The sequence below is a fragment of the Acomys minous genome (assembly GCF_964271855.1).
Source record: "Acomys minous genome assembly, chromosome: 1".
Classification (NCBI taxonomy): domain Eukaryota; kingdom Metazoa; phylum Chordata; class Mammalia; order Rodentia; family Muridae; genus Acomys; species Acomys minous.
In genome coordinates, this window is record NC_140483.1 from 148,027,273 (window position 1) to 148,052,124 (window position 24,852).

Below are 24,852 nucleotides of genomic sequence, written 5' to 3' on the forward strand. Positions count from 1 at the left end.
GTGGGGGAGGAGGTCCCCCTCGGTCATAGACCTAGGGGACAGGAATAGGGTGAAAGCGGGAGGGAGGGAGGAACAGAAGGATACAAGTGATGGGATAACAATTGAGTTATAATCTGAATAAATTAATTTTAAAAAGATCCCTTTTTCTTATTTAGATAGAGAATCAAAGTAGAATGTTACATAGAATATTTCCTGTTATACATACATACATACATACACACACACACACACACACGCACACGCACACGCACATGCACACGCACACACACATATACACTGGAAAATAAAGCCACCCAGTATCTGACCAAGGCATCATTTGGTATATTTCTTTCCATGCTTTTTTCCCACTCAAAAACGTTTGAATGATGCCATATATATGTCATAATTTGCAAAATAGAATTACTGTGCGTGTTATTTGCTTATTTACTTGGTTTGGCTTAGTTTTGAGACAGAGTCTTTCTACAAGCACCCAGGCTGGCCTCAAACTCACAGAGATCCACCTGCCTCTGCCTCCTGAGTACGAGGCTTAAAGGCGGGCGCCACCGCTCCCAGCCTGTTCGCATCTTTTCCGTATATTTTATTAATTCTTTGAGAATTTCAGGCTGCATACAGTGCATTTTGATCATATTTATCCCTCAACCTTTATAACTCCTCCCGTCCCTACCTCCATGCCGAATCCATCCGACTTCGGGCTCACTTAGTTTTTATAAGAACCTATGGGGTCCCGTCTGTGCTGCCTACATAGTTGTGGATGTTGAACCGTCCTCTGGAACATGGACAAACTATCAGGGGTCACACTATTAATTAAGCCATTGGCTGTCAATAGTTCCTCATCCAGAGATGGGGCCCTGTGAGCCCATCTTCCCTCCATGATGGTATGTTGACTGGCTTGGTCTTGTGCCAGCAAGCACAGCAGTTGTGAGATCATGTGTGTAGTGGCTCCTTCCAATCATACCTGACCTCTGTCTGGTTCTTACAACCTTTCTGCCTTCCTCCCATGTCTCTTCCACCATGGACCCTGAGCCTTGTGGGAGCTGGATGTGGTACAGATGTCACACCTGTGCCTGAAGACTCCACAGACACTTAGTTTGTCTACTACAACCAGTTGTGAGTTTCCATGGTAACCATCTACTGCACAAATAAATTTCTCCAATGAAGTTTGAGGGTGACTGTATATATATTTTACACTTTTCTCTTAATAAATAAAAGATGTGTATCTAGATGAATAAATAGAATTCACATATAAATTTTAATTGATTATGTTAGTTATGTGAACATACCATAATCCATTATTTTTTATCATATATTATTATGAAAATCACAAAAGCTAACATATCAATAAATCACGTTGTTGCTCTTAGGTGCAGAAGTCTATGGAAGTCTGGAGTGAGGCATACTAATTTATACTTGTCATCAGTGGCCCCATTACCACTTACGACTGAGAGTGCATATGAGCATAGTTTCCAATTTTTGAACACTTGCTAGGCAAGAGTTGCAAACCTTACATAGCAGCAGCCTCCCTTCATACAGCAGGAAGGTGTAGCTAGCCAGAAACACAAGGAGCCAGTGCATAACTCACACTCTAGCAAGCCTCTGTGCTTCTCCTTTGCACAGAATCTATGTGCTCTGGACTTTTCCAGCCAGGACATTCTGAGCACACAGAAGCAGCAATGAAGAGTTCTATAATAATGCTATTATAAACAAGCATTAGGCATTAATTACTTGGAGCGCTTCAGATGAACGTTCCACAAAGAGAGCAGAGTGTCAGACGATGATTAGAAAAAGTTAAGCATTTTATTTCACTTGCCTTGTGATTAAAAACAGAAAGCTCTTTTTATAGCCACACTATTAACTCTTTAGAAGTAATTAAGAAGGTCTAGTTTCCCTTGAGACCTGATGGTCACACTGAAGTGTCAAACCCTCATCTGTTGGCTGCTGCAGCCCAGGCTTTTGTCCTCTTCCAGTGACAGAATCTGCATATGGGGCCAATCTCAGACTTGAGTGATGAGGGTCACCAGTAGGGCATGGTTGCCTGCATTTTCTGGGGGGAAGGGGAGGGCTGGCTGCCAGCTTCCATCACGTGGGGTCCAAAACAGACTCAGGAGCATTGGTATCAGGCCAGGCTGCCCGTCTTCCCATCAGGCATCTCAGCCAGCCTGCAACAAATACTGCCCGGGCTAGCTATTGAGGACTGAATAATTGGCAGAGACTTGAATGCCTGCTGACTTGCATTCGGTGCCCCCATTTGAATTTTAAGTCTTTCATTAGAGCACAGAGCATCCTTTTTAAAGGCTCAGATCCCATGATAATGAAAACTCTTCCTAGAACACCGAGAAGGCAGGATGGTTCTTCCTGCCTTTCCTCATCTGATTGTATTCTAAACAAGGCAGTGTATTCTGGGGCGATTAGGAGAAAAGGAATAAGATGAGTGAAGTTCAGTTCCCTTTTCCAAGAAAGCAAACGACACATCTGAAAACACCTCCCTGTCAGACAGCTATGGATGTGCCGTCTAGGGACTATAGGAAGGGAGCCTTGAAAAACTGGACTTTGGGTGTGTGGTTCCTGGTGAGCTAAGTCAGCTACAGCCCCAGAAGGCCCCAGGAGGTGATGGTTCATCTTTGCCAGGGGAGAGCTCTGCTGTGCTCTCTATGCATTCATAAGCCTTTATAAGACAGCAGGTGACTAGAAGGGAGGCAACGGTTCAATGAGTTTTTGAAAAAAAAAATATATCTCTTGGGAAGCTGGATCAGCCTACATGGAAATGTAATTGTGATTCTCAGCAGGCTTAGACTTGGTCACAAAGAGCCAGAATAATGTGTTTTTATACAAGGCGTTCACTCATTCATTTTTATTCATTTATTCTTTTACAGTGCCACTATTAGGTACCAGGCTATGGGTAAGATATGGTTTCTATCCCTAATGAATCGAAATTAAAGGAAGAGAAGGGCGGTGGGCACAGGGAGGACAGGGGAGAGAGTGAAAATAAGAAAATGCAGTGTGACAATTATTAAGACAGCAAATGACACTAGCACCAAAATTCAGATGGGGAAGAATTTCTTGGGACTGGTATAGGAAGAGAGTTGGAGTGATGAAAGGCATCCAAGGACAAGAGCCTTAGGTGTGTCTTGAACAACGAGGAAGAGATGTTTACATAGACTGAGAAGTAGGTAGGGAAGAGAAGAGCACTGCAGTCAGAGACAGGCAACTGCATGAGATAAAGAGATAGTAGACAGCATGGTAGAGGACTCAGTGCCTGGGTGAGTAAAAGCACTCATCCTGCAAGCATGAGGTCCTGAGTTCAGATCCGCAGCACCCACATAGAAAGTACTCAGGAGCCAGAGGCAGGCAAACATCTGTGAGTTCAAGGCTAGTTTGATTTATATAGTAAGTTCCCAGCTAGCCTATATACTGAGATCCTGTCTATGGTTCCAGTGTCCACTCCTGTCCCCCAAGTAAATTAAAATAGCACAGTGTTTCATTGTATTCTAAGTAGATTTGCTTGAGTCAATGGGGACATGGGGAATGGTGTAACAAAAATAAGACCAAAGAGTAACGAGGGACAAGATCAACATAGACTACATCATTGAGGCAATGTGTCCAGCAGTCTAGATAGAACTTGCTCCAAACTCTGGCTACCTGCATTTACCTTTGGTCCAGGACTATAGACCAAGGAGATCTACAAAGAACACAGAGCATGGCACATGCACTGCCTGACATTGTTGATATGCAATAGAGTATGGACAGGCCCAGGTCACGCCAGATCTCTGTAGCATCTCTCAAGGCTCTGCTTCTACACTACTATCCATCATTAATTGGTACTCAGGGGGTTTGGTTAAGAAATCACCACATTTCTTGAGTTCTTTATATATTTTGGATATTAGACCTTTGTTAGATGTAGGGTTGGTGAAGATCTTTTCCCATAGTTGACCATTTCCCCTTGGTGGGGAGTCCTGGTGGCACTCAGAGAAAGAATAACCAGGCTACCAAGATGAGATTTGATAGCCTACGACCATATACTGTGGGAGAAGGTCCCCCTTGGTTATAGACCTAGGGGAGGGGATAGGGTGAAAGCAGGAGGGAGGGAGGAACGGGAGGATACAAGTGATGGAATAACAATTGATATGTAAACTGAATAAATTAATAATAAAAAAAAGAAATCGCCACAGCGTCTGTTTCAAACCACTGCTGGGTAGAGCCTCTCAGAGGACAACTCTGATAGGCTCTTTTCTGTAAACATAGCAGAGTATCATTAGTAGTGTCAGGGGTTGGCTCTCTTTTATGGGATGGGACTTGGGTTGGGCTAGATATTGGTTGGACATTCCCTCAATCTTTGCTTTATCTGTTCTATCTTTATCCCTGCACATCTTGTAGGTAGGGTAAGTTTTGGATCAAAGTATTTGATGGGTGGGTTAGTGTTCTTCTCCCTCCACTAGGAGTCTTGTCTAGTTAGAGGGTGTCCTCTTCAGTCTCCATGGCCTCTGCTACTAGGAGTCTCAGCTAGAGTCACCCTCAGATCCTCCCAGAGGCCGATTCTGACTTAGGTCTCCAGCTTGTCACAGAGTTGCCCCCACCCATAGTTTCTCTTTTCTCTGTGGGCCTTCTGTCCTCCCCTCCTGCTCTCCCCAGGTCTGATCTCCATTCTCATTTCTCTCTGCACTCTCTCTCCTACCTTGTTCCCTCTCTTCAACCACTACCTCTATCTATTCTATTTCCCCTTCTGAGTGAGACTTAAGCATCCTCCCTTGGGTCCTCCTTGCTACTCAGCTTCTTTGGGTTTGTGCATTGTAGTATGTTTAGATTCTGAAGCACCAACCAAGGACCAGGCATGGACTGGACCTAGGTCCTCTACATAGATGTAACTGATGGGCAGCTCAGGCTTCATGTGGGTCCACTAGTGAGAGGAGCAGGGGCTGTCTCTGACATGGACTCTATTGCCTGCTTTTCAGTCACTTTCCCCTGATGGGACTGCCTTGTCAGGCCATAGGGGAAGAGGGCAAACTCAGTCCTCATCCAACTTGTTGAGGTAGCGAGGGCTCCTCTTTTCTGAGGAATAGGAGAGGGGGGAGACGGGAGGGATGATGGAGGGGGCACTGGGAGAAGGGAGGGGCTACGACCAAGATGTAAAGCGAATAAATAAATAAATAAATAAATAACAAATAAATACTAAAAAAAAAAAAAAAAAAGAAGTCACCACATGATACTTCTATATAGCCTTCTTTCTGCACTTTTGCCTCAGCAACACCAAAATAGCTGACATGCCATCTTGTCATCTGGGCGTCCTGTGTTTTACTCTGCATATCTGCTCAGCCAGTCTAATGGCCTTAAAATCAAAAAGGGTAATCAGATCACTGTGGCATGAGTTGTTTGAGGAAGATGCTGCTGGCTTAGAGGATAGCTGCTTAATTTGTAAACATTCATAAGCCATTACTGGGATAATGTTTTACAGGAATTTTCAGAGAATGGGTGCCAAGCTCATGAACCCATAGTAAGTGGAGGAGGCTAGTTTATTCATGGCAGTTTCAAAACAATGAGGCATTTGCCCTTTCCTAGTTCTCCAGTGTGATTCTCATTTGTCATGTGGCTCTCAGGTTGTCGACAGTGATTCTGTGATGGTCCCCAGAAGAACTTCGGTAGCCTGGAGAGTGCATTGGCAAACATCACAAATTTATATCCAGCTGTTATGGCCTCTCCCAGTTTAGGGGCTTCCAATTCTTTTATTGCTTTGTTTAGGCCCTCTCAGTAAAATATCCCTAAATCTGATACCACAGGAAACTGCAAAACAGAGTGATACATTTATCTCTTTTGTGTGTTTGGACAGGACCTTGTTATGTAGGTCTGGCTGGCTTAGGGCTCATTATGTATCCCAGGCTGTCCTAAAATTCCCAGCAAGCCTCCTGCTTCAGCCTCTCAAGTACTGGGATTCTAGACATCTGTCACCATGGCCAGCTTCAATGATCTTTCTGATTCTCTTAGCTCAAATGCTTGAGCAGCTTTTATGTGTTGCTGGCGAGTGTAAATCTCCCTGAAGCTGACTTGCTAGAAGCATTCACTCTCATGTTGCATACATTTTGTTTTAATAGTTATCCTTCCCCGGTACCCAAAGTGCACAGGACAATTGATGGTCCCTGGAAGGACACATTTGAACTCGGTCTGAGTCACGGTGGGGATTTAGTGTTTCAGGAGTTCTATCAGTGGACAATAGATCATGAGGAGCTCTGCAGGGGGCAAGAGTGTTGCAAATCAACCCTGACAGGAGAGAGCCCTTGAACTCATTCACTGCTGGAAAGTTCCACTTCAGTACGTCACTGGGGCGTTAGTAGAGTAAAAGATGGGCTCTGGGTCGAGAAGACAGATTATCTCACGGACCTCAGCCTCTTGACTTATAAACAGAGAATTCCATTGAGATGACATCTACAGTTCTTTCCAGCTGGAAAGTGGTACAGCTACAGAGAACAGAAGGGACAGTGATAATCAAAGCTCCTGTGGCCAGGCATGGTTCTGTGCACCTTTAACCCCAGGATTTGGGAGTCAGATGCAGGTGTATCTCCATGAGTTCAAGGCTAGCCTGGTCTACATTGTGAGTTTCAGGGCTCCAGGACATCTCAGGCTATATAAAGAGACCTTGTGTCAAAAAAATCGAACCAACCAAACAAACAAAAACGTCATAGGCTGGCTATTCTGCTAGCATCACAATACCTGTGATGTCACTTAAGGCAGACAAAACCACTGTGAGTAACCTCACTTGACAGGTAAGGAAGATGATTTTTCCAGATATTACATACTTGTCTAAGTCTCTTAGTTACTTTTCATATTGCTGGGATAAAACACCCCAACAAAAGCAACTTAAAGGAAGGAGCACTTATTTCCTCTCACAGTTCCATGGTGCATCCCATTAGGGTGAAAAAGTCACGGCAGCAGGAGTTTGAAGAAGCCGGGTGCATTGTGTCTACAGTCAGGAAGCACATAATGATGAATGTTGGTATTCAGTCCACTTTCTCCTTTAAGAAATACTGACTGATTTTTATGTGTACGAGTGTTTTGTCTGCATATATGTATGCATGCCATGCATACTGTGCCTTCAGAGGCCAGAGGAGAGCAGGGGAATCCCTTGAACTGGAGTTACAGATTGTAGTGGTCTATCATAGGGGTCCTGGGGACCAAATCCAGGTCTTCCACAACAGCATCAAGTGTTCTTAACCTCTGAGCCATCTTTCTAGCCCCATTTTTTTCTTTTTATACAGTCTCATCCTAGGGAATGGTGCCACCTACAGTGGGCAGCACAGTCTCCTCATGGGCCCCTTAATATGGAAAGTAGGGGCTATCTTTGACATGGACTCTGTCTCCCATTTGTTGATCAATTCCCCCTGGCAGGGCAGCCTTGCCAGGCTACAGAGGAAGAGGATGCAGGCGGTCCAGATGAGACTTGATAGGCTAAGGTCAGATGATAGGGAAGGAGGGCTCCTCCTTTCTGAAGACTACAGGAGGGCAGGAGGGGGGATGAGAGAGGGAGAGTGGGACCAGTAAGCAATGAGGGAGGGGTCTACAATCAGGCAGTAAAGTGAACAAATTAAAAAATTAAGAACAACTAAAATAAAAAAATTCTACCCAGTAGCTGACAGTAGCAATCCCATAAGAATGACATCCCAAAATATCTACAGATATCTGATATCAAACAGCTATGCCAAGTATCTACTGGGAGTAGGGACCAAAATCAACTGTAGTTGGGAATTAATGATATATAGGGTGCTCAGTATTTGAATTCTACATTGCCTCTTATGGTTAATAATCCAATGACCTTAGTGTGATAGTTGATCTCAATTATCAAACTGATAAGATGTAGAATCACCTGGAAGATGGGCCTCTGGTCATTCCAGTAGGAGGTTATCATAATTACAATCACTGAATTATTTTTTTTCAAATTCCTGACAACCTGCTTTAAGGACAGATTGGATTACATAACAAGATGGAGGCCAGCCCAGGCTGCTTAGTAACCCCCTGCCTCAAAACAGCAGCAACAGCATCAAAGTCAATTCGGAAGGTACTCCACATTCTGCTGTGAGAATTAGTCATTCTTATGTGTTGAGGATGATAGAGAGAAAACAAAGCATAGGATGTGAATCAGACTGGACAAGCTACAAGGCTGAACAAATGATGAGCTTCTTTAATACCATGGCAGGTATACTTTATATGAGCATCACATTTGCTGGTATTGAAGTAGCTACTTCACTATTACTGGCTGTGTGACCTTGGGACATTTCATCTTCTGTTTCCTCATTGGTAATATTGAGATTATTTGTATAACAAACAAAGGAAGCATAAATAACCTTATGCAAATTAACACCCTGTTATATATTTGTAATAATTTTGTATAACCATTGTATTTCCTTTGCTTTCAGGTGACCGGTTACCTATTTAAAATTGAAACTACCAGGGAGACGGGATCCATCAGTGACAGATTTAGTGACCAATGGAAACACTTGACCCAGTATACAGAAAAGAGATTTGTTAAAGGCCAGTTGAAGAGTCATAAAATGGCTGAGAGTGCTAAAGGTTATGCCTCCAGGAATAAAACTTAATCACACTACAGCCATGCCTGGTGGAGACACAGGGTACAGACAGGCAAAGTAACCAGCTCCGCACATGAACTCAGGGTCTGTGGTCATCCCTAATGTCGCCATCTCTGTTACCTCTAGGAATGTGTACCCCATGACCATTATTGCCAGAGTGGGCTTTATGGAACCTCTTTCTAGTGTCATTAACCTCCAAATCAATCCCAGCATCCGATGAATGGAGTCTGGTTAATGGCGTCCTCTGTCTTGGGGGTAGCTGCAAGGGAAGCTGGGACAGACTTACTTCCTTGTAGGGGTAGATGGGCTTAAGAGATAAGGAATTCTCTGAGCTGGGTTAAGTGTGTAAATTAAATTAATGTCTGTATTTTTGGCGTGGTTAGTTATATCTGGTGGAGTTTTGTTTTTTGTTTGTTTGTTCGTTTTGTTATTGATGCAGGGTCTCACTTCGTAGTTCAGACTAGCTTGGAGCTCTATGTAGCCCAAACTGCATCAAACTCAGAGCAATACTCTTGCCTCAGCCACCTGGGTGTGGGAATTACAGGTTTGACGCTCCATATATGGTTCTGAGTTGTTTTGTTTGTTTTGTTTTGTTTTTGATATAGACTCTTGTTTAGCCCAAGCTTGCCTTCAACCAATCTTCCTCCTACCTCAGCCTCTCAAGTGTTAAGATCTTAGGCATGTACCACCATGTTCAGCCTTGGATCTGTAGACTTTTAAAAAATAAACTTAATTTAATTATCACCCCAATGTTTTCAGGAAGAAGTAAGGAAACAGAAAGTACAGTCAGGAGCACTACTCTTTGCCTGGTTATTTCAGCAAGAAACCCCATTGCCACCTGGTCTTCGCTTACCTCCAATGTCAGCCTCCTCTGATATCTTACCCATGACTGTTCCCTCATCCCTGCTTTAAGCCTTTATTTATTTTTTCTCACCTCAACTGCTGACACGGTCACCGACTGGTCTCTTTTTCATAGCTCCTAGCATTCCTTGGTTCTTCCTTCTTTATAATATGAGCACCTTAGGGACATGAATGTGACTTTAGAGCTCACTGAGTTACTACTCCTAGGATAGCAGCAGCTGTTTGGAGTGATAACAGGACAGGGAACAGCTTGATTTGCTCTAATTATCCTTGAGGAAGTCAGAAGACAACCTCATCTTTTATTTCCTTTGAGGCGGGGTCTCTCTGTTGTTTTTCTGCCATGAATGCTTGTAGAGCTGGCCTGTGAAGTTCCAGGGATTGTCCTATCTCAGTCTCTTGTCTCCCCGTAGAAGTGTTGGGATTATTGGCACTTCAGTACACATTCAGCTTTTACATGAGTTCAGGAGACTTGAACTTGGGTCCTCACACTTGTCTAACAACACTTCTACTCACTAAGTGACACCTTTAGTCCTCAGTTTTTGTCTTTTAAAAGCCTGAAATTAGACCTTTAGGAACGTCATAAATTTTAGCAGCTATCACCAAAGTGCAACTCTCTTCCTAGTTAACCACCACAGATTTTGTCAGACTGGAGGAAACGTAATTTGAGTGGATTTGGGGAATAATTAGCCAGTAGCCAAGAACCAAGTGAACGATGGGGTCAAAGTGAATCTGTTCGTTTTAGTTCATACCGTTATGCTTTGGGTATTTGACAATAAAGATGGTGCATTTTGCTGACAAAAGTGGATACTTGAAGATTTGAATAGGAAGGTTGTAAATATTTTTGTAAATTTGAATTGCAAAAAGCATGTAACTGCTTTTAAAATAGAACATAGATGTTAAGGCAGACAAATCTGTGATATAATTTTATGAAGTTCAACAAATTTTAATAATAAAACATTTGTTATGTGCAAAAGAGTAGGAGGAGGAAAAAGCAACCTAGCGAAGTGAAAGATAACACAGATAGATTTTTTTTTCTTTCTAAAATGCTGCAAAGGTTCCCTTGAGGCCTGATAGATTGGAGGACAGGGGCAGAGTGTTCACACTGTGGGGGAAAAGGAATCACAAGGCCAAGCTATTAGCCTTGGAGAGCGATGCACTGATGAGGGAGCTATGGAGAAGCAAAAGGCACAGGCAGGTGATGGAGTGGTGTGGGAGTCGAGGTGAGGGCAAGCTGACGGGCTGTAGGGATCACAGCATAAGGCTTGCAGCGGGGGTGACATGGCCATCTGCCAGGAGCTAGTGTATAGAAAGAGGCAATAGGGAGGTGTTGGGGGACCAATAGTACAAGACCCCTAGTCCTTCTGAGCTGGCGGGGACTTGGGGGGACACAGACATGCATGATGCATGGCATTTGCTCCTTTCCAACCCCGTCAGCTTCACGAGGGTCAGCCATCCCTGAGCTCTGCGCCAGCTGCAGCTGACATCTAGTGACCACTTCCTTACTTGACCGATGGCTGGTGGCTTGTGACCTCCCGTAGAGAGGGAACACTGCAGCAGCTGAGGCTGCTGACAGGACTAAGATGGAACAAAACAAAAACAAAAGAACCAATCAAACGAAGTCATGCAGAAGCACTAAGAGAAGGTGGTGCTGCCAAATGGCTGTGTGACTCCAGGTAATTCGCGTTCCTCTCTGACTTTGGGTTCAGTGTCTACCACAGGAAGAGGGGTTGGGGAGAACTTCACCAATGTGCTTCAAGGATCCTACATAATGAGTATAGAGATTGTTCTCACAAAATCTTGTGAGGTGGGTAAATAAAACTGCTATTTATGGTTAAAGGAACTGAAATTCTTCATCTGCCCTTGACTCTTTTCAAGGAAGATCCGAAGGTCATAATCTTGTAAGGTGGGTAAATAAAACTGCTATTTATGGTTAAAGGAACTGAAATTCTTCATCTGCCCTTGACTCCTTTCAAGGAAGATGGGAGGTCATAATCATTGTTTTTCTGGGGAGGTTTTATTCCACTTTGGATTGACTCACGGTACCTTTGTAGTGAAAGTTGGCCCTCAGAGAAGAATGTACTGTACTACAATAATGCCAAGGTTAATATTTCACAAGTAGGGTCAGTGTCATCTGAAATGGGTGAATGTCAGGTTTTGCTGAACTGCATGGTCTTCATAAGAAAAACAGATCTTGGTCAAACGTTTGCCTTTGCCAGCGGTTCTCAACCTTTCTAATGCTATGACCCTTTAATACAGTTCCTCATGTTGTGAGCCCAACTGTAAAATTATTTCATTGCTACTTCATAACCGTGATTTTACTACTGTTACAAAATCTTGCATATGGGATTTCTGATATGCAACCCCCAAAGGGGTCTCAACTCCCCGGCTTGAGAACCACTGCTTTAGACTGTTCGTGGTGAGGAAAGGACACAGTTGTGACTGGCAGACAGAAAGCTAACTAAAGGTGCGCTCACCTTCACACTCCACTTGTGGGAAATGCTGCTCTTCCTACAGGGGTGTGATCTCTGCAGGAAGAGTTCGGGAGGATGGTGAGATGTGAGCACCATCTGTTAAGACAGAATATGAGAGAGTAAGGAGGCAAGGCCACAACTATATCAGTTAAAAATCCAACTCTTTTCCACCATACCAGCAAGAGAGACAGCCTGGGCCTGGGTTCCTCCCCAGACCAGATTGCCTCTGGTAGCCTTTCTCTGAAATTCCTTCCATGTAGGACCCAGACATGCATGTGCACACACATGTACATGTGTGTCTCTGCACATGTGCTTGTGCGCGCGCGCGCGCGCACACACACACAGACACACACACACAGACACACACACACACACACACACACACACACACACTGCTATGTGTTAACATTCAGCTTCCGACCCAAAACCTGAATGTGGTCTTTGCTTGGGAAGCGGGGTCATTGTTGTACACATTCCCCGGCTTTGTCTCTGCTGGCACAGGCACAGAGGGTCTGTGAGCTGCTTCTACCAGGAGGCCTTCCAAAATGACACAGAGACGGTCCTAAAGGCATATGACAGTGAGTGGCCCTCAAAGACTTCTAGGTCCCAGGGCCCCTTATGACCCACACAAGGACCACCCATTCCTGAGAAGAGGGCACATTCCCAGGAATTTCTCAGGAGCCCTGTGTTGTCAGCACTAGGCAGAAGGAACACAAATCAGCTCCCTGGTTTTAGCTTGTCCTCCTCCACCAGAGGCCTTAGGCCTCCTCTCCCGTGCCTGGCTGCCTGCTGTTCCAGATGACAGCCAAGACTCAGCCACTGAAGCCACAAGCGTGGCTGGAAGGCTGAAGGGTGACCGCTAGTAACCCAGCTGCACATGATGGTGGCCCGCTGCCAATGGGCGGCCTCACAAACTTCCCAGCACAGCAGCTTCCCAGCAAGCATGGCTTCTGCACCGGCTCACAAAACTAGCCTCTAAGGCCCACCCAAATGACAGGCTAAGTCCAGACAAGCCTTCCTAAAGGACTCCGGGTCTTAAGGCAGCTGGTGCATCTGATAAAAGAGGAAGTGCATAAGGCTTCTTCACATCCTGGCCAAAGCCTCCAAACAGTAGGTCAGAAGGCTGTTTGTTTCCCATGCACCCGATAGCATTTCATCTGTTACCAAACCCAGGGAAGGGTTCTGCCTGCTCCTGCCCCAGGCACACTGCTCAGTCTCTCTGTCTTCAGTATCTCCTTCTAGAGAGCACAAAGTGTGTAGACCCGTGTCACTTTCTAGCTGTGTGTCCTTGGACAATCTATTTAATTGGCTTCAAGTTTTCCATTTGTTGAGTAAGGTTAAAAATAGACTGACCTCATGGGACAGGTAGAAAAATTACGTGCGTTAACTCACCCAGAAGCACTTAGAACAATGTCTAGCTTCCAGAAAGTGCCCAGAAGATGCCAGGAATGATAACCATTTCTACTGTTTTTATTAACCGTGCAATTAAGGAGACTAATATAACAACACCTGCCACTTTTATTGCATACTGACATGGTGTTGTCACACGGGCTCAGTATTTTACGGGAAGAACTTCACAGACAACACGCACTACGCATGAGCGGCTGTCTGGCACATAGAAAGCCACTATCACTCTTTTGTCTGTCTCTTCCCATTTCTACAGAGGCGGAAACAGCTCCACGTTTCAGGGGCTTTGCTCAAGGCCAGAGTGCTGCACAGTAAAGAGTGCTTACACTTGAATCCTGGTGTTCGAGGGAGCAGATCTCTTTGATTCTGCAACTTTACATTCTCTCCCACCCTCCTCCTTCTGCCCGACCCTGGGCATATGCTCCACAGCAAACTGGCTTCCCATCAAAGAATTTCCCAGGCATGCATCTGCTGCTCAGAGGCAGTGTCCCTGGGGTCATCTGCATGCAGTTGCTTTCAGTCTGTGCTATGAAGGACTGAACTTGCCTCCTAATGGCCCTTTCCCTTGGGGGAATCCAAAAGTAAAGTTCCAGTAGGAAGAGACGGGTGCGAGGGAATGAAGTTTGAGAGGCCACCCCAGGAGCAAACTAAACCCCATATCCAGGCGTGCCTCCTTCAAGGGTGATGCGCTGAGATGCTGGTTGTACTCAGCCAGCTCCAGGTCCAGCTCTATCTTGAAAGCTGAATGTCACGGTGCTGAGATTTTCGTGAGGGAGTTTCCCCAGAGTAGATCTGAGATGTGAAGGTTCAGGCTATAACTCTATCAGCCAGCCGAGAGGGGTTACACATGCCGAGCCTGCATGATAGCTATCCAAGACTGTGGGCGAGTGACTTCTCTCTGGGCCACAGTTTCCTCCTCTGTGATGTTGAAATATCAAGACTCATCCAACAAGACTGCTCTAGAGGCCCAATGAGAGAGCTAGTGTCTAAGTGCTGGACCTACTCCCAGTCACTCCAGCACACGGGCCAGCTGAAATCCCACAGCCTAGAGCACCTACATGGCACACAGTGAAGTGAGAGCCCAGGGACAAGAATGAGACAATGTGAGACTCGGGTTGTCACTGAAGAGTAGAAGTATTTATCTTGTGCAGGTGGCTCCAACTCAGAGGACATTTCACAAAGTCCTTACTAGGAAGACAGAGAAGCCGCATAACAGTCCTACAAGAGGGATGTGGGAAGATGCAAGCAAGGAGGGGACAAGGCAGAAATGAAGCTATCTCAGTACTTTATGTTCAGTGTTCATAGTGAAAGCTCATCTTTGTCATAAAAAGGGCATAACTGAGAAGGCACCTGGAGCAGTGACATGCTAGTGTCCCTATAGGAGATGATAGGTACATGTTCTGAACTTATACAAACTATTTATTAAACATGGGCATTATTAAGAGTCATTTAAACTTAGCTAAAATATTATTAAAAATCCATTGCCTTCTAATTATTTTTAAATTATTTTTACTTTGTGTGTGTGTGTGTGTGTGTGTGTGTGTGTGTGTGTGTGTGTGTGTAACATGTGTGTACAGCTGTCCACTGAGGCCAGAAGAGGGCACTGGGTTTCCCTTTAGCCACTGAGCCATCTCTCTAGCCACCAAAGTAAGTGTTACTTCTTTCAGCCTATTTTGCTGCCCCATGGACTTTTGCAGTTCCTTACATCTGTTCTATCAGTGTAATGGAGATGCAGCTCGGGGCTGTGCTGCTGCATTACAAGCCCACACTCAATGGTTTCACATCCTAACCTGAAATCATCCACAGAGAATTTCTACCCTGAAATGAGAATGCTTACAGTTCCTCACCTCCCTGCCCTCGAGAGCTGCTCATTAAATATTTACCAGAACAGCACTGACAAAGAGCCTCCCCACTGTTACAGTGTCTCCAAAGGATTGGGCTTTATGAGACATCAGGTTGTAGGGTTAAATACTTAGGTTATATTACCTGTGTTGCTTAAATTCCACCTACCACCACCACCACCACCACCACCACCACCACCACCACCACCACCACCACCACCACAACTTTGTAGTTAAGACTGCATTGGAGCATCTCATGAGGACTAATATACCAAGGAGTGTGGAAAGACATATGTATACAGTGACTCGGACAGTGGTGGGGTTTCATGAAGCACGTCACTGGAGGGAAATAACACAGAAAGAAACTGAAAACAGAATAAAAACTTCAGGATGTCCACAAAAGAATTCTGTTCAACTAGTAGTTACTTCAAACCCATCACGGTCAAGGCCCTGGACGAAGGGGAGAAGAAAGAATGCACACCGCTCAATCCTTAGGATATTTGCAGCACGGGGCAGAACTGCAGGTTCTCCCATCATTCTGGGATCAGCACTGAGCTGGCAGCTTAAATTATGACTTCCTCGGCACTCCTAATCCCTCTTCCTTAATTTTTCCACAACACTTATCACCTTATAACATGCAATATTTATTTATCTCCCATTGTTATTTATTGACTACTTTCCTTCTCCAGAGTGCAGTCTGGGGCCCAAAATGTGAGGTCTGTTTACTTCACTATCTAGGACAGTTATTCCTTCTCAGCTTTGTGTGTGTGTGTTTTTAAAGGAATAATGTTCAGTACATGGCAAGAGAACAGTGTGCAGAAATTGACCACAGCACTGTCTATACTTTAATATGCTTTTAACTTTATGCATAATTTCTTTGTTATGTTTCTATTGATGTGATAAAACACTGACCAAAAGCAACTTGGGAATGAAAAGGTTTATTCCAATTTACAACTCTCAGGTCATTCTCCATCATCCAAGGAGGTCAGAGCAGGAACTCAAGGCAAGAACCTAGAGACAGGAACTGAAGCAAAGGCCATGAAGGAGTGCTTCTTACTGGCTTGCTCCTCCTGGCTCACTTAGCCTGTTTTTTGATTTGTTTTTAACAGCACCTAAGACCACCTTCTATTTTTTTAAAATTATCTATATTATCAATATGATCAGTATGCCCAGCTAGCAATCAGTCAAGACATTGACACTTGTTACATTTTAAAATAGCCTTAGTTAACCCAGGGCAGGGCAGACATTAATCCTTTAAACTACTTCCCACAGTGGGCAGGCATGGAATCCCTGCCTAATTGCATGCCATCTGCTTCCAATAACTTCTATCAAGCTACCTCCCATCCATAATCCCAAATACTTGTTGGTGTTCTGCATTTGGGCTGGATTCTCCATCCATGCTGGCCATGTGCTTCTCTTCCATCTAACCCATGGTGGCCTCCTCTCTTCCCTTCAGGTCTCTCCTTGGGTCTCCTCTTCTTCTTCTTCTTCTTCTTCTTCTTCTTCTTCTTCTTCTTCTTCTTCTTCTTCTTCTTCCCAGAATTCCTCTCTCTCCTTCTTGGGACCCTTAGCCACTTATCTCATCTGCCCTGCCCAGGTGGGATGGCTTTTTATTAATTAGCACCAAAATACATCAGACCATACCCCAACAACCTTCCTAGCTGTGGCACCTCCCACAGTGATCTGGGCCCTCTCACATTAATCATCAATGAAGATAATTCTCCAAAGTTTTGTCCAGACGCCAGTCTGGTGACATCATTCTCTCAATTGTGGTTCCCTCTTCCCAAATGAGTCTAGATTATGTCAGATTGACATAAAACTAAGCACCACAATGATATACTAGAAAAAGCCCACTGAATCACACTTTAATTCCTACTTTATCACTTAAAATGACTCTCGGCACATCATGAAACCTCTCTGATTCTCAGGTCCTCAGATGTAAAGTATTCAATTTGGACAAGGCTGTCTCTAAGTTAGACAATGAAAAATGCAGCAAGTATTTACTAAACACACTAACCATGGCACATCTATCACATCTAAAGCCACTTTTAGACAAAACTCTCTGCGGCTACAGCTCTGGGAGCCATGCTGGCTTTCTTCAAGCCCCCTCCTCTTTCCTCTAGTCATGTAAGGTTGGAAACTACATGAGCATGTGACCCTGAGGCACGCAGAAGCTTATGATGTGTCCTAGGGAAAGGCCTTCCCCAGTAGAAAGAACTAGACCAATCCTATTCTACTAATAAGATTTTACACTGGGAAATGCAGATATAATCAGGTGCTTCATGGAAGCTTAGAAGCAAAAGTTTGAGAGAGGTAAAGGGGGCCAGAATCAGTGAGCAGATCCAGAGAAAAATACCTAAGGGACAGTTTGTATTGGATTTCTTCAGGGTTACGTTAGAGCTCTGGAAATGTGCTGCTCCATGCTCCACCTACAGTTGCAGAGTTTGGCCCCCATTTTACTTCTGAAGTTGGGTTCTATAGAATCACCTTCCTTTTGTCAACAGACTTTTCTTAATGAACTTTGATCATGTCCTTTTTTTAAACCAAAAAGATTTCAGTTTGGAGACTGAGTGAGACATAGAAACCAACTAAACTTGATTGACTTGTCCTGTCCTATAGCTCTTGTTAATAGCTGGTGTGATTCTGTATTTGGTCATCACATTGTCTGAAGCTGCAATGTCTTCATTTCACACAAATCCATTTTAAGAGCCAAAGAAGAAATGGTGATGCCTGGGATGGGATAGAGGGAGCTAAAATTAATGTTCACTCGCAATCCTGTAAAGTACCATAAGTATATATCATATAATCCTTGTTTAAACTTCTATTAATAAGTGGAGGCTCTTGAAGAAAGTGTATCTTATATTTTCCCATTGAGAATTTTTTAAATGTTTTATATATTCTTCGTGAATTTCAGATCATGCACCCCTTCATATCTGCTCTCTACCCTTGCAACCTCCCTCCCAAAACAAAAACTTTAAATATAATAATAAGAAAAGAAAAGAAATCATCTCATCACGGATGCGGAACTGTGTCACAGCATGTCCCACAGTAGATCTTTTTATCTACACATCTTTACTTGCAAATGTTCATTGCAATCCATCATTGATCTAGCTCAAGGCCTCTGTTTTCTGCTACACCATCAATACTGGATCCTCAGCAGGATTCCCTCTCAGACATCCTACTGTTGCCCTGTGTCATGGAGATCCTGCAGCCTTGGATCAGCAGGACCTGCCCCTTCACACGCATCAGCAATTCATAGATCGGGTGGATGTTGGGATGGAGTGAGTTAAAGCTCTGGATGTGAGCCTAGGTAGTAGCTGAGCTGGTTAGCCCATGAGCTCTCTTGCACCCTCACCACCTGGGTGAGTTCTCCAGCACTGCCCTGGCTAGCTCATCCAATGCTGCAGCTGGCAAGAGGCAGGGCCAGTTCTCCTGCTCTCATGCCCTCGGGGCTGACTCACCTGCCCCCACACCACCAGGGCCAGGACTGCTGCCCAGTCAAGGTGTGGGCCCCACTCTCCCAAGTGTTGCAGCTGGCAAAGGGTGGGAACAGCTCTGCAGCTCTCATCCCTTGGGGCTAGCTCACTGGCTCTCCATCCAACAGGGCAAGCTTTACTGTGCTCCCTAGGAGTGGTGCATATGTATATATCATATGCTTTCCCAAGTGCAGCAACCTGCGAAGGGTGGGTCCATACATGAACATCCCTTGGATATCAACATGGTCCCAAATGGCAGCCCAGACCAGGCACATCTGCTTGGCCTTTGGTGATAATATGAACCATGGACATTGACACAGACCACCCTGCTGCTACATGGTCACAGATGCAGACATAGCCCTCAGTAGCAGCATGGGTAGGCGATCTACATCATCCTATTTCTCTCGACCCTCCCACTCCCACTTTCTCTTCTCTTCATAATGCTCAGACCCATCCATTTCTTTTTCTCTCCCGTCACTCCACCACATACTTGTGTATCATAGGGCCTCCTGCTGTGGGTAGGACACATGATAGGCAGGACTTTGGGTGTCTTCTGCCCACCCACACTACAGCAGGCAAGCTTTTGTTGAGAATTCTTAAATAAACTCTTCTCCTTCCTCCTCCTTTATTATTATTATTTTTTGTCTTCTTTATCTCCCTTTTCAGACATGGTTTCATATAACCAGCCTGGCCTCCAGCCCAGTATATAGCTAAAGATGACCTCAACTATATCTTTCTGTCTTCACTGCTCAAATGCTAGGAATACAAGTTTGTACCACCACATCCAGCTCTTAACTTCTTTAGTTTCTTAGTTTAAGCTCAAGCTCCAAAATAAAACAGATATGGGGAGCATGTTAACAGTACTTTATCTCTTCTAATATTTGGGAACCCAAAAGGGGAAAACTATCAGTGAAGGCAGCCTTCAAAAATCTAAGAGATCTGCCCCGTCACTCCTTGCCACCTGAAAATGTCAAGAAAACTAACTCCAGGATCATGAAAGTGGGTGAGCTAGCCCTGCCCCTCAGTGGCTGCAGCACTCAGGAGAGTGGGCCCTGCCCTTCACCTGGACAAGATAGTAGAGGGGCCAGAGATGAGCTGGTCTGTGTGCATGAGCATAGGAGAGCTGCCCTGCAACTCATCTGCCATGAGAGGGAATAGGTACAGAGCTAATGGCCTCCCCAACCTTGCCCTTCACCACCTGTGGTAGTTGGGAGAGCTGGCCCTGAGGGCATAAGAACAGGTAAGAACAGAAGAGATGTCCCTACCCCTCACTGGTGGGAGAGTGGGCCCTGTACCTCACCTAAGCATCACAATGGAGGTGGCCCTGATGGTGAAGGCACAGGTGAGTCAGTCCTGAAGATGTGACAGCAGAAGAGCTGTCCCCAGCCCTGATTAACTAGAGCACTTGGAAAAGTGTGGGTCCTGAGCCTCAATTGGGCAACACAGTGAAGCTGGCTCTGGGGGCATGAGTGCAGGTGATCCATCCCCAAGGGCATGAGTGGAGAACTGACCCTTCTTCCTGCATATGGCAGCCTTGGGTGGCCTAACTAGAGCAGTGGCAGTGCTGAAAATGTCACCCTGGTAGCGTGGATGAGGGAGAGCCAGCAAGGCACACAGACCAGCTTAGTTACCACCCAGACCCAGATCCAGGGCTTATATTTGGCTCACCCCAAAATCTACATCATCTGTGAACTGTTAGGATGCATGAAAGGACCGGTCCTGCTGATCCAAAGCTGCAGGTTCTCCATGACACAGGGCAACAACAGGATAACCAGGATAAGTTCTGGTGAGGAACCAGTGGTGTCACAGAAGCCAAAAAAACCTTAAACCAGATCAATGACTCGTTGCAATGAGCATTTGCAAGTGAAGATGTGTGGACAGAGGATATAATGTAGGACACACTGTGACATAGTACAGCTTCCATGATGAGATGTTTTCTATATTTTGTTTTGTTTATTTATTTTTGTTTGCTTATTTGTGTACTTTTTTGAGGGGGAGGTTGCAAGGGTAGAGAGATCTTAGAGAGGACTGGGTCTTTAGTGAGTGCTGGAACCCAGTACCAGGCACACTCAAGGCTGACATGGAAAGGATTATTTGATGCTAAGACTACAAAGCATGCAGACATAGTGACTCATCCCAGCATTAATGAGCTGTCACCTATTCTGCATCCAATAAATTTTTCCCATTAAAATGATAGTGACATATCAATGTCTTGCCTGCCCACAAACTACCAGTAGAAGCAGAGAGCAAATTAAATAAATCTTCACTGTCAGCCAGGAGGTGAAATGAATTGGCTTTCCATGGTAAGAAGAATTCGGCCAATTTTTAGTCCCACCTCAGTGTTCTCTTTGCCTTACTCAGCCTCCCAAGAATAAATTTGTGAAGTCTCCACCTGAGGAATAAATCTCACTCTTGGGTAACTTGATGCTTCTGACAAGATGGAGGCATCTCAGTATCCTTGATCTAATGAGCATATGGACTGGTCCAAGGTCAGGGATCCTAGCCTCAAAACCAATGAGCTTTTATGTTCCCAGTACCAGAGATCTGGATGACCCAGGCTTCATAATGGAGGTTCTATCCCTATGACAATTAGAGGCTAAATTCCAATTCTTTCACTTGGTCTTGGACAAACCAATAGCCAGTGTATCATAGGGAAAAGGGTCATCCATAATGAAAAACTTAGAATAGGGAAGACTTGCCTCTCATCAAAATGTATCCACCATAGTCTAGCAGAGGGCAGTGCTCCCCCACACCACTCACAGAATAAGGATGTGCTGGCTCACAGTGTCACCACCACAACATATAATCCTCAGGGAAAAGACAGTGGAAGGATGGTAAGAGGGAAGAAGGGAAGACAGAATGGTATTTCTGTTCCTGGTCTATTGACTAGAACTAGTCATCAGCCTCTGCCTACTTACAAGGGCCTAGAAATCATAGCTTTCCATATCACCAAGAAATGAAGGCAGAGTTGATGAATATTGATTTATTTAAATCTGCTATAGCGAGGCACACAGTATGTGTTGTTATTGTCTGGTTAGTTTTTTTTCCTTGAAGGCTTCTGTAGATATGATAGGTTAAGGATCTGTCAGATGAAGTATCAACCTTAGTTTGTGTACACTCATCAGGAGACTCTGCTCCACCTTGACCCTCACCCTCGGGGCCATCGGTAGTAAGCTGGATGAGTTCACCAACCTTACTTTTCAACCAGAACTCTCTATCCTGCTTACTCTTGCTCTGTTGTCCTGCCTTGTTTTCTGGACCCAACCTCATGCATATTGTGCTTAATGCTTATTCTGAGAAGAAACCATAGACAAAAGAGGTTGTGTCTTGTCCAGTGCTCACTAATTCCCCTTAGTGCAGTTCCTCAATGGTTTAAGCAGCGGCATCCGGCAGGAGACACCTCAGTAGTCAACTGCTTTCATATAAGCATAAGGCTGTAATGAGCTTGGTGTCTCATCCCATGCTTATAACCATAGCTCTGGGGAGGCAGAGACAGACCCCTAACTCACTGGTCAGAAAGCCTCTCCTAAGTGGTGAACCCCAAGACAATGAAAGACACTCTCTTAGCTGCTTTTCTATTGTTGTGATAAATCATCATGCCTAAGGCAACTTAAAGAAGAAAGGGTTCAGAGTCAGGGTGGGCTTACCGTTCTAGAGGGATAGGAGTCCATGACAATCATAGTGAGGAGCACGGTAGCAGGCAGATAGGGATGGTGCAGCAGCTGAGAGTTCACATCTTAATCCATAAGTGGGAAATAGCTAGTACCCTGGGGATGCTATGAGTTTTTTGAAATTTTAAGTCAGTATCTAGTGACCCACCTCCTCCATAAGGCCAAACCTCCTAATCCTTCCCAAACAGTACTACCAACAGGGCAACAAGTGTTCAAACACAGGCGCCTATGGGTGCCATGTTCATTCAAACTACCATAGAACCTGTAACAAAAATCAAAATGTGGGTTGGAGACATGACTCAGCACTTAAGAACACTGGCTATTCTCCCAAGGACTTGAGCTCAATTCCCACACGGTAGCTTACAACCATTTATAACTCCAGTTCTAGGGGATCTGCTGCTTTCTTCTGGCTTCCACAAGCACTAGGCATGCATGTGACATAAATGCATGCAAGCATATAAAATGTGGACAGCACCTAAAAATGATACTCAAGGGTGTTGCCTGGCCTCTACATCCACCTACAAACATGACCTCACCCCCACCCCCAACCTTGCAGAAGACGTAGCAGTAGAGCCATCCTGGATCCTCAAGCTCTTAACAGCAACAGAGTGAAACATTGCACAGTGGCAGTGTTTGGATATGTAGAAGAAAGTTATGTATGAAGATTAAAGAGTATTGTTGGCTCAGTTTATTAACAATTAAACTTTATTATACAACCCAACTAGCATATACAAGAAGGAAAAAAAGGTTAAAGGGACAGAAGATTAAAACCTCCTGGAATCCGTTCGGCAGGACGGGTCCTTAGGTGTCTCAGTCCCACGAGCTGGTCCGGTCCTTTCCTCTCTCTCCGCGCCTTCTCCTTCTCTCCTTCTACCTCTTCCCAGTCATATGCAAAGGGCTGTCCCTTCTCCCTTCGAGGGTCAATTAGGAAAACAATAGCCACGGTGGGGTTCCTAGGTAGGCTTCCTGAATTCCAAGCCCAGGAAGGCTCCAAACAGTCTCTCACAAGGTATTCATGGTGTGCCCCAAGGATAAAGCCCGTCAAGACTGCTTCCACCTGAGACAAAGCTTAATCTATCCTACAAGTATTGTGTCAAACAACAAAACATTGGGAATTTCCTAAATGCCCAGCAAAGAGCAATGTTTATAAATATGAATTGTCTGCATTGTTGGTGAGCTGATTAGGCCTGTCAAATTGAGGGGGGGCAGGAAAGAGAGAGAGAGAGAGAGAGAGAGAGAGAGAGAGAGAGAGAGAGAGAGAGAGAGAGAGAGACAGAGACAGAGAGAGAGAGAGAGAGAAGCAAAATACGTAATTGAGTTCCTAGCATTCTTGCTCTGGCTCCGAAGGTTACAGAGTAGCCTGCTCTAATTTTGATTGCACTGCCCTTACACTTCCCAAGAGGGTTTTGTTGGCTGCTTTTGGGGGCTCTTCTACAGGGGTCATTTCTTTGGGGGCAGCTATGACCAAACTCACTCAGAGCTTTTGCTAGTGTATTGGCTGCAAACCCATCATTGTGATTAAGGAAGGGCCTGGTCTCCTTCACAATGAGAGAAGTCGGCATCTCATAGTTATGGAATGAATTAGTCCATTTCAAGGAATGTTGACATTCTTTGCAAATAGTATTTACCAAAGTAAAAGAGAAGTGTGGTGAGGGTTGACATAGGCCAGGCTGGCCTGGAATCCACTATGTAGCTGAGGGTGACTTTGAACTTCCGATCTTTCAGCCTCCACCTCTCAAGTGCTGTGACTCCATGTGTACATTACCATGCCCAACTAAACTAAAACTTTTTAAGACATAGAGAAATACACAAAACACTAAGTTCTAAAGCATTATAAAATCCATGTGTGACACATGCCATAACATAGCTGGATTAGGAAGTCATTACACTAAATAAAATAAGCCATGAGCTACCGTTTGCAGGAGTAGCCAAAGTAGAAAGCATGAAGTGGGACGGTGTTTCCTGAAGGGGTGGGGAGGTGATTGTTTACTGAGTATTTACCTCCAATAAAGGTAGTGCTACAAGGGGATGGTAGTCATGGTTACACCATATGGATGGACCTACTACTACTGAGCTGAATACTTAAAATGGAAAGGGGTAAACTTTGATATGCATGTTTTAAAGCAGTCATAAAATCTGAATGAATAGAATCAGATATGTGAGTGTGCATGTTTGTATGTGCACATTAGGAGAGAGGTTTCATCGTCTTCAACAAGGGAGCAAGATGCTATAACATACGGACTATGTTTCTCCAGACAAGTGGAGTTTCCAATCTCTCTTTCAAGAGTAAGCTTCCGTTGGGACACAGCCATGCTCGCTTAAGCCTGTAGTGTCTGTGGCTGCTTTGTGCAACACTACAGGGTGAGGTATTTGCATCAGAGGTTGCCCTCCATTCAAAGTCTGAAATATTTACTGCCTTACCCTTTGCAGGGCAAGCTTGTCAGTGTTTTGGTGCATTGAAAACACAGGGAGGCCAGTGGATAGCTAAAACCTTTTTGTGGGCTCCAAATTCTACATTTCAAGCCAGAGTCTACAGGCTTGGCTATCCTGTCTCTTCT

General features: G+C 44.7%; 1 long non-coding RNA gene across 2 annotated transcripts in view; it reads right to left on the bottom strand.

Moving 5' to 3' along the window:
* LOC311592247 overlaps positions 1-24,852 on the bottom strand; it is a 120,233-nt gene that overhangs the window by 43,500 nt on the left and 51,881 nt on the right. For both annotated transcript variants that reach the window (XR_014777347.1, XR_014777348.1), the window contains exon 2: positions 11,903-11,995. This is a non-coding gene — a long non-coding RNA (uncharacterized lncRNA). The remainder of the gene's footprint in view (positions 1-11,902; positions 11,996-24,852) is intronic.